General features: G+C 37.1%; 1 protein-coding gene and 1 long non-coding RNA gene across 2 annotated transcripts in view; both read left to right on the top strand.

Annotated features, from left to right (window-relative positions):
• The first annotated feature begins 1409 nt into the window (after positions 1-1409).
• LOC140743118 (uncharacterized) lies at positions 1410-1828 on the top strand. Its single transcript, XR_012102381.1, has 2 exons — positions 1410-1483; positions 1567-1828. It is a non-coding gene; the product is annotated as an uncharacterized LOC140743118 (long non-coding RNA).
• Positions 1829-3543: 1715 nt separating this feature from the next.
• Positions 3544-6000, top strand: part of Smyd4-2 (SET and MYND domain containing, class 4, member 2) — a 32153-nt gene continuing 29696 nt past the window's right edge. The window contains exon 1 of the mRNA XM_073074865.1: positions 3544-3647. The gene's annotated coding sequence lies outside the window, so the exon portion shown is untranslated. The remainder of the gene's footprint in view (positions 3648-6000) is intronic.

The raw sequence follows: 6000 nt of genomic DNA, 5'->3' as shown, positions 1-6000 counted from the left end.
TTTACATTGTTGTTAAACTTTGAAAACTATTTTTTTTTTATTACTTAGGTATGCAGCTTTCCTGGCGATGTTTGAAAAATTTGAGGTGCGATCTGGGCTTCGAACCCCTCGATCAAGAGGCTAAGTTTCTAAACCACTAGGCTATCACTGCTATTGTCCCTATAGTTCCGGGACCAAAATAGGGCTACGGTATCCCTTGCCTGTCGTAAGAGGCGACTAAAACGGGCTTCCGGGGTTGCGAGTGGCTAGAGTGGGAGGTCGAACCGCCCGGCCAGCGGCTCCGGGAAGGACGGCGGTATGTGTGGTCGCATACCGTCGTGCACACCAGACGGAGTGGCGAGCGTTATGCTTCTGGGCGGAGCCCGACGGGGTAACGCACTAAAAGGAATCCGGTTGCGTTCCTTTGGGGATCCCCGAGTCCTCTACGCAGCACCAAGGCCGGCCACCTGGGGGGTTTTAGTGCGGTAAGAATCCCACATCACCCCGTGTCGCTCCCACGACATAGGGTACCTTTTGAAGGGTTCCCGCTAGTAAACAAAAAAGTAAATAAACTTCACTCACAGACCTGTATTTGATTTGTACCCAGGTCTGTGCTATCACTGCTGTACAAGTTATGGATACAAGATTAGTAAGCATACAATATGCTTACTAAGTTTGTATCCAGCCTGTACCGGAGTCATATTATGATATAGGTATATGCTATTATGATCAAATACGCTAACATCCAACCGCTAACCTCGAATATAACCTAATCGATTTAGTTGAGATTGTATTTGCCATAGGCCTTCTATATAAACGTAGGTTTTGCCGTAATCACCGCTTGGCTGAGCATGTTGGTTAACGCAAAATGTATATTAATAATTTTGGAGCGAGGCGGTTACTGCCTATATTCTCAATTTGATTCCTAGGAAATCTATGTGCTATGATTAAAATAAATTTCTGAAACATAACATAGGTCAACAATTTTTTAATTTTGTTTTGTGCATGAGTTTTACTTAATATATTCTGATTATATAAGCAAATATATATAAAAAAATGAAATTACAATTCGATAATATTTGCTTTTATAGAAATTAGAGCAATTTAACATTTTTTTTTATTTTCGAGCCCAATAAAGTCGGTCTTGGCACACTAACGTTGTCAAAAGAGTGGCAAGGGGGCGGAGTGTAGTGTTTCTTGCATCGCTCCTTGTGTACGAAAGTAAGTGATTGCTTATTTCAGAGGAAAAACGTAATTCATTTTATTTTTCGTTGTATCAGTCTGTACAAAATGACTTCGAGATGTTGTAAACGAGACGCCGACATATTTTATTATATTTGCGGCGAATTTATGACAATATGAGAGAAAAAGGACGATTTATGTACAAATTTAAAGATTTCCGAGGCATACCAACTTACTTCCATCTGTATACCTGTTAAAAATCAAGATAAAAAATGGGCCTCACATATTGTGTCTGGTAACACTTGCAGAAATATTCTGGACGGTGAGTTTATATTCATTTTTTTATTTTAATAACTATTTTATAATAACTTTAATTAGGTTATAATATGGTACGTTTTATTGTAGGTTGGTACCGAGGTGAAAAAAGAGCAATGAAGTTTGCAGTGCCAAGATTTTGGAGGATACTCAGTAATCATCGCATAGATTGTTATTTTTGTATTGTGAATCCACACAAAGATAAAAAATCAAAGAAAACATATTATCCGGATCTACCAACGACTGTTTAGTGTTGATTAATAAGTACTTGCATTCTATTTTAAAATTTCTATTATAAGAATGTATCATTAATTGATGTTTGTGTATCTTTTAATAAATCAACTGTGTCCATTTTTCATGTATTATTGAGCGTTTCCTATCTTTAAAATTATATAAAACAAATTGTGTGTGATATATTATCGATATTTTTGCTTCGTTTGAAGGACTTATTGCTGCCATTATGTGTAGAATATAACATCGTTCAAATGTCCGCACGGCTTTTATGGTTATGGTCTGCAAAAGGCAGAGTTCATATGGGCGACGGGAAATCGACTGTCTCAGATTCTAGTGCACACTCTCACGGACAGCGGCGATGTTTTCGGCAGATCTTCCGTTTCGTTGATATACGGATGTTAGTCAATCATTTAATGACCCAGTAGACTTTAATTTATCCCCCAGATTGCGAATAGTCCTCTCGGTAGGACGATTATGGCGACCACGCGGTAGCGGACGATTGTAGCACGCGTTGCCCGAACAGAATAGCTTTTTGATACAATAATTGTATTATTTGTTCGTGTTGTTGAATGCTATAAACGTCCATGGTAATTTGGCAAAACAAACTGAATAAATTAAAACTAATTTGACAGATGTTGCTTCAGTAAGATGACCGTTATCAACTTTCAAAGTTCGGAAGTCCTTGTTAGAAGACCCTATATTTTCATTGATTTGAATTTTCCAATTTGTACACATAAAAGTAAATTCAGAACTATTTTCTGTTCTTTTTCTTATTTCTAGGTATAAAAGGAATAAAAATAACGTATGTATAACCCATGCTCAAAAATTCTGTAGACCGGTGTAATTATTGCACATTTACATTAATATAATTATGTCAAAACGTTACTCTTCTTCTTTCTACTCAACTTCAATACCTAAAAGTTTCTTCGTCTTTTTACTCACGCCATTTCTGCCAAAATCTGTTTAATTTTTTTTCAAGGTAAGCCGAAATATAATCCAGAGAAAAATAACTAGAGAATTATTATAAAAGCTTTAAACCGCCGCTTAAAATAAAGTCTTTGTTCAATCTAAGGACAACTTTTTTTTGTTATCGAAGGGGAAACCTTCAAAAGGTGCCGTGGGAGCGACACAAGGTTATGTGGGATTTTTACCGCACTACAATCCCCCCGGTGGCCGTTCTCGGCGTTGCTAAGGGGACTCCGGGATCTCCAACGGAATGCAACCGGAGTCCTCTGAACGCGTTGCCCCTTCGGGCTCCGCTCAGGTGAGTTCAGGGCTCACCACACCGTCTGGTGTTCACGATGCTATGCGACCACACATACCGCCGTCCTTCTCGGGGTCGCTTGCTAGACGGTTCGCGCCGCCCGCAACCTGGAGCCTCCATTTAGTCGCCTCTTACGACAGGCTGGGGATACCGTAGTCCTATTCTGGTCCCGGAGCTACAGGGACAGATCTAACGACACCTAATGTCTTAAAATCCGTCAAGTAGATTGGGCTGCAAGACATGCCATATTAAACGTACAAACATACGTAAAAACGCTTGAAAAACATTACCCTCCGCACGTAAAATGTAGCTTTAATACCATTCAATAAAACAATCGATTTAGGAAATGACAGGCATTTCATAATCACAGACACGGACGGACATTTCAAGAATGTTTCTATGTAACAGATTACATACGATTCTTAACTAACAACAACCCATAACATATACATGACAATGATGGCAACATTATTATACATAACAACAATATAATTTCAAGCTGTTGCCATTAGATGGCGTTGTTTGAAATCGGATCGTTTTAGAAATAGAACAATCTGTTCCAGCAACCGTTCGGCGCCAATGTTTAATTTTAGACATTAATATCTGCCTGTGCGCTTCTTGATGGTCGTGCAATCTTCGGGACGTCTTGGAAATAGTAAACAACTTTGCCAAGGTAAATAATTATTTCTTAATATTATACATCGAACAATAAATTTGTAAGTGGAATAAAACTAGTAATACTCTTTCGAAATGTTAGAAATGCACGATATTACGTTATAGCTCGGAGCTCGTGAGACATTATCGACATAGAATCTGTAATTAATTAGAACTACGTAATAAATACATACCTAAATAGTTTGTTAGTTCATCAGTGCATATTCCAACATTTGAGAGCGAATTTAATCAACACTACTGTCACATTTGTGGTTTGTTAAATTATGGTCATTGTCGAATCTTTCAACCGTGCATTGATTTTATAGACTGTGATACATTTTGTACCTTGTTTTGCGATTTTAGAAACAAATTTTGATAATTATTAATTATTTAGCTAACCTAAATTTAATTTTAAAGGTTATTAGATAAGTATGCAATATTGTGTGTGCTGCGCTTGTCTGCCTGTTGGTTTGCAAGCTCTGGTTTTCGAAGAGTATTTATAGGTTTTTAATAATTCGCTAATAAGAATCTGACTTCTGTTGAAAGTTTACATACATAATTAGGTAGATAAAAGTCACATGTAAATATACCCATTGTAAGACATTAATATATTTGTTCTTGTTTAAATCCTAATACTAATCCACAATTAGAGTTGCGTCGTCAAAATTGTCATTCCCGGTAACTCTTTTTCTTCCCATGTTAGCCTTAGAAGCAATTAAGTTATTAAGTTCAGAATATAAGCTGGTCTTTCTACTGCTTCGATGAAAATATACAAAACACTTTTAAGGAAGGACTTTCTTCAATAGTTGAGTTATAAATTCTGTTAATATGGGAAGGATACGTTGTAGGGCTGTATCCTTTGACCAGCAAGATACCATTACCAAACCCATTTCTAGCATAAATCATTTTCGTTTGGGTGGTAGGCCGTGGATACCGACTGAATTATACCAGGCGATGATCTTAGTAAACAGGAGTTGCAACGGATCTGGTAATTGGACTTATGTAACACTACTATTTCTATTAAGAGTTATTCATTGACATGGGCAGCGGTGGCCACTTAACATAAGGTGCACTGCAAGTTCGTTTGCTACACCATTTTTATAACATTTATATTTTTTATTTTATATATATGATATATATTTTATATACAATATATATGAGTAGCAGATGAGCATGCTATTCACCTGATGGTAAGTGGCTACTGCCGCCCATGGACTGTTATCAAACCCAGGTAAGTTTAGACTCCTACCTGAGGTCGCTCTCGAATGCGTCACTACCCCTGAGGACTAAGCTCGAATACCACGGATAAGTTTGTCTCTTTACCACAACCTTCAAACCAGAACACAATAGCGTTTAACACTGCTGTTATAAGGAAGGAATAGGTGTGGCGGTGATGCCGCCGGAGTCGAACCACAGCTGGTTCTACTACCTTAAAAATAATCTTATACAAAAGATTACAACGTAACCTTGACGCATTCTCATAACGGACATCATGTCATAACAATCCTTTATTCCCATAATGCTCAGTACGCACTTTAAGACCACACTATTTAAGATTTATACGTAATATATTATTATAGGTATATGGGTTAAGTAGGAACTATCTTTTTAATAGTTTTGCATTATGTTTAATTTTCTTAAATTAAAAAGATCTGTGCCTTCATCACTATCGTTCTTTATTAATAACCAATCTATATAATATATTTGTTCACAACGAAAGATCGAATAAGCAAATTTTTAAGCAGAAATGTGATATCGATCTTAGGTAAACATTAGTATTTCAAAATGAAAGCACTGTTTAATTCAAAAAAATTGAAATGGCTATACGTAACTGTAAACTTACTCATAAAACTAAGATGTCATTATTAAAATGTCCATTGCAAAAAAATCGTTTAACATCAGTTAATTGTAAGAAATAAAAACTTAAATATTACCACCTCCGCAGAATGCGGCAACTTTTTGTTATCACAGGTTATTTGCTCAGAGCTATTGTATACAAATCAACTAAACAAATCATGAATAATAGAAGCATTCACTTAAGGTCATTGAATGATATTTTTAAACCTGTAAATATATAAAATGTACAGTGTAGTATATAACTAGACAACAAAACAAAAAACCTCGGCTGCTTAAGGTTCGTACACAAAACTGCGATGCGACGTCGCATCGCAAAAATCTGCGAGCTCCCTCGACGCATCGCAAGAACTTGCGAATTGATTCGCATCGCACAGTGGTTGTTGTTGTTGGTCACCTTGAGAGACGCTACGCCGCACGATATCGCATCGCAGCAATTCGCATCGCAATTTTCTGCGTTGCGAATTCGCATCGCGTCGCATCGCAGTTTTGTGTTCGAGCCCTTACTAATGTAGTCT

The sequence above is a fragment of the Epargyreus clarus genome, unplaced genomic scaffold (assembly GCF_041222505.1).
Source record: "Epargyreus clarus isolate Ecla_fem2 unplaced genomic scaffold, WU_Ecla_fem_2.2 ptg000007l, whole genome shotgun sequence".
NCBI lineage: Eukaryota > Metazoa > Arthropoda > Insecta > Lepidoptera > Hesperiidae > Epargyreus > Epargyreus clarus.
Note: the sequence above shows the minus strand (reverse complement) of the source record. Positions and strands in the feature narration are given on the sequence as shown.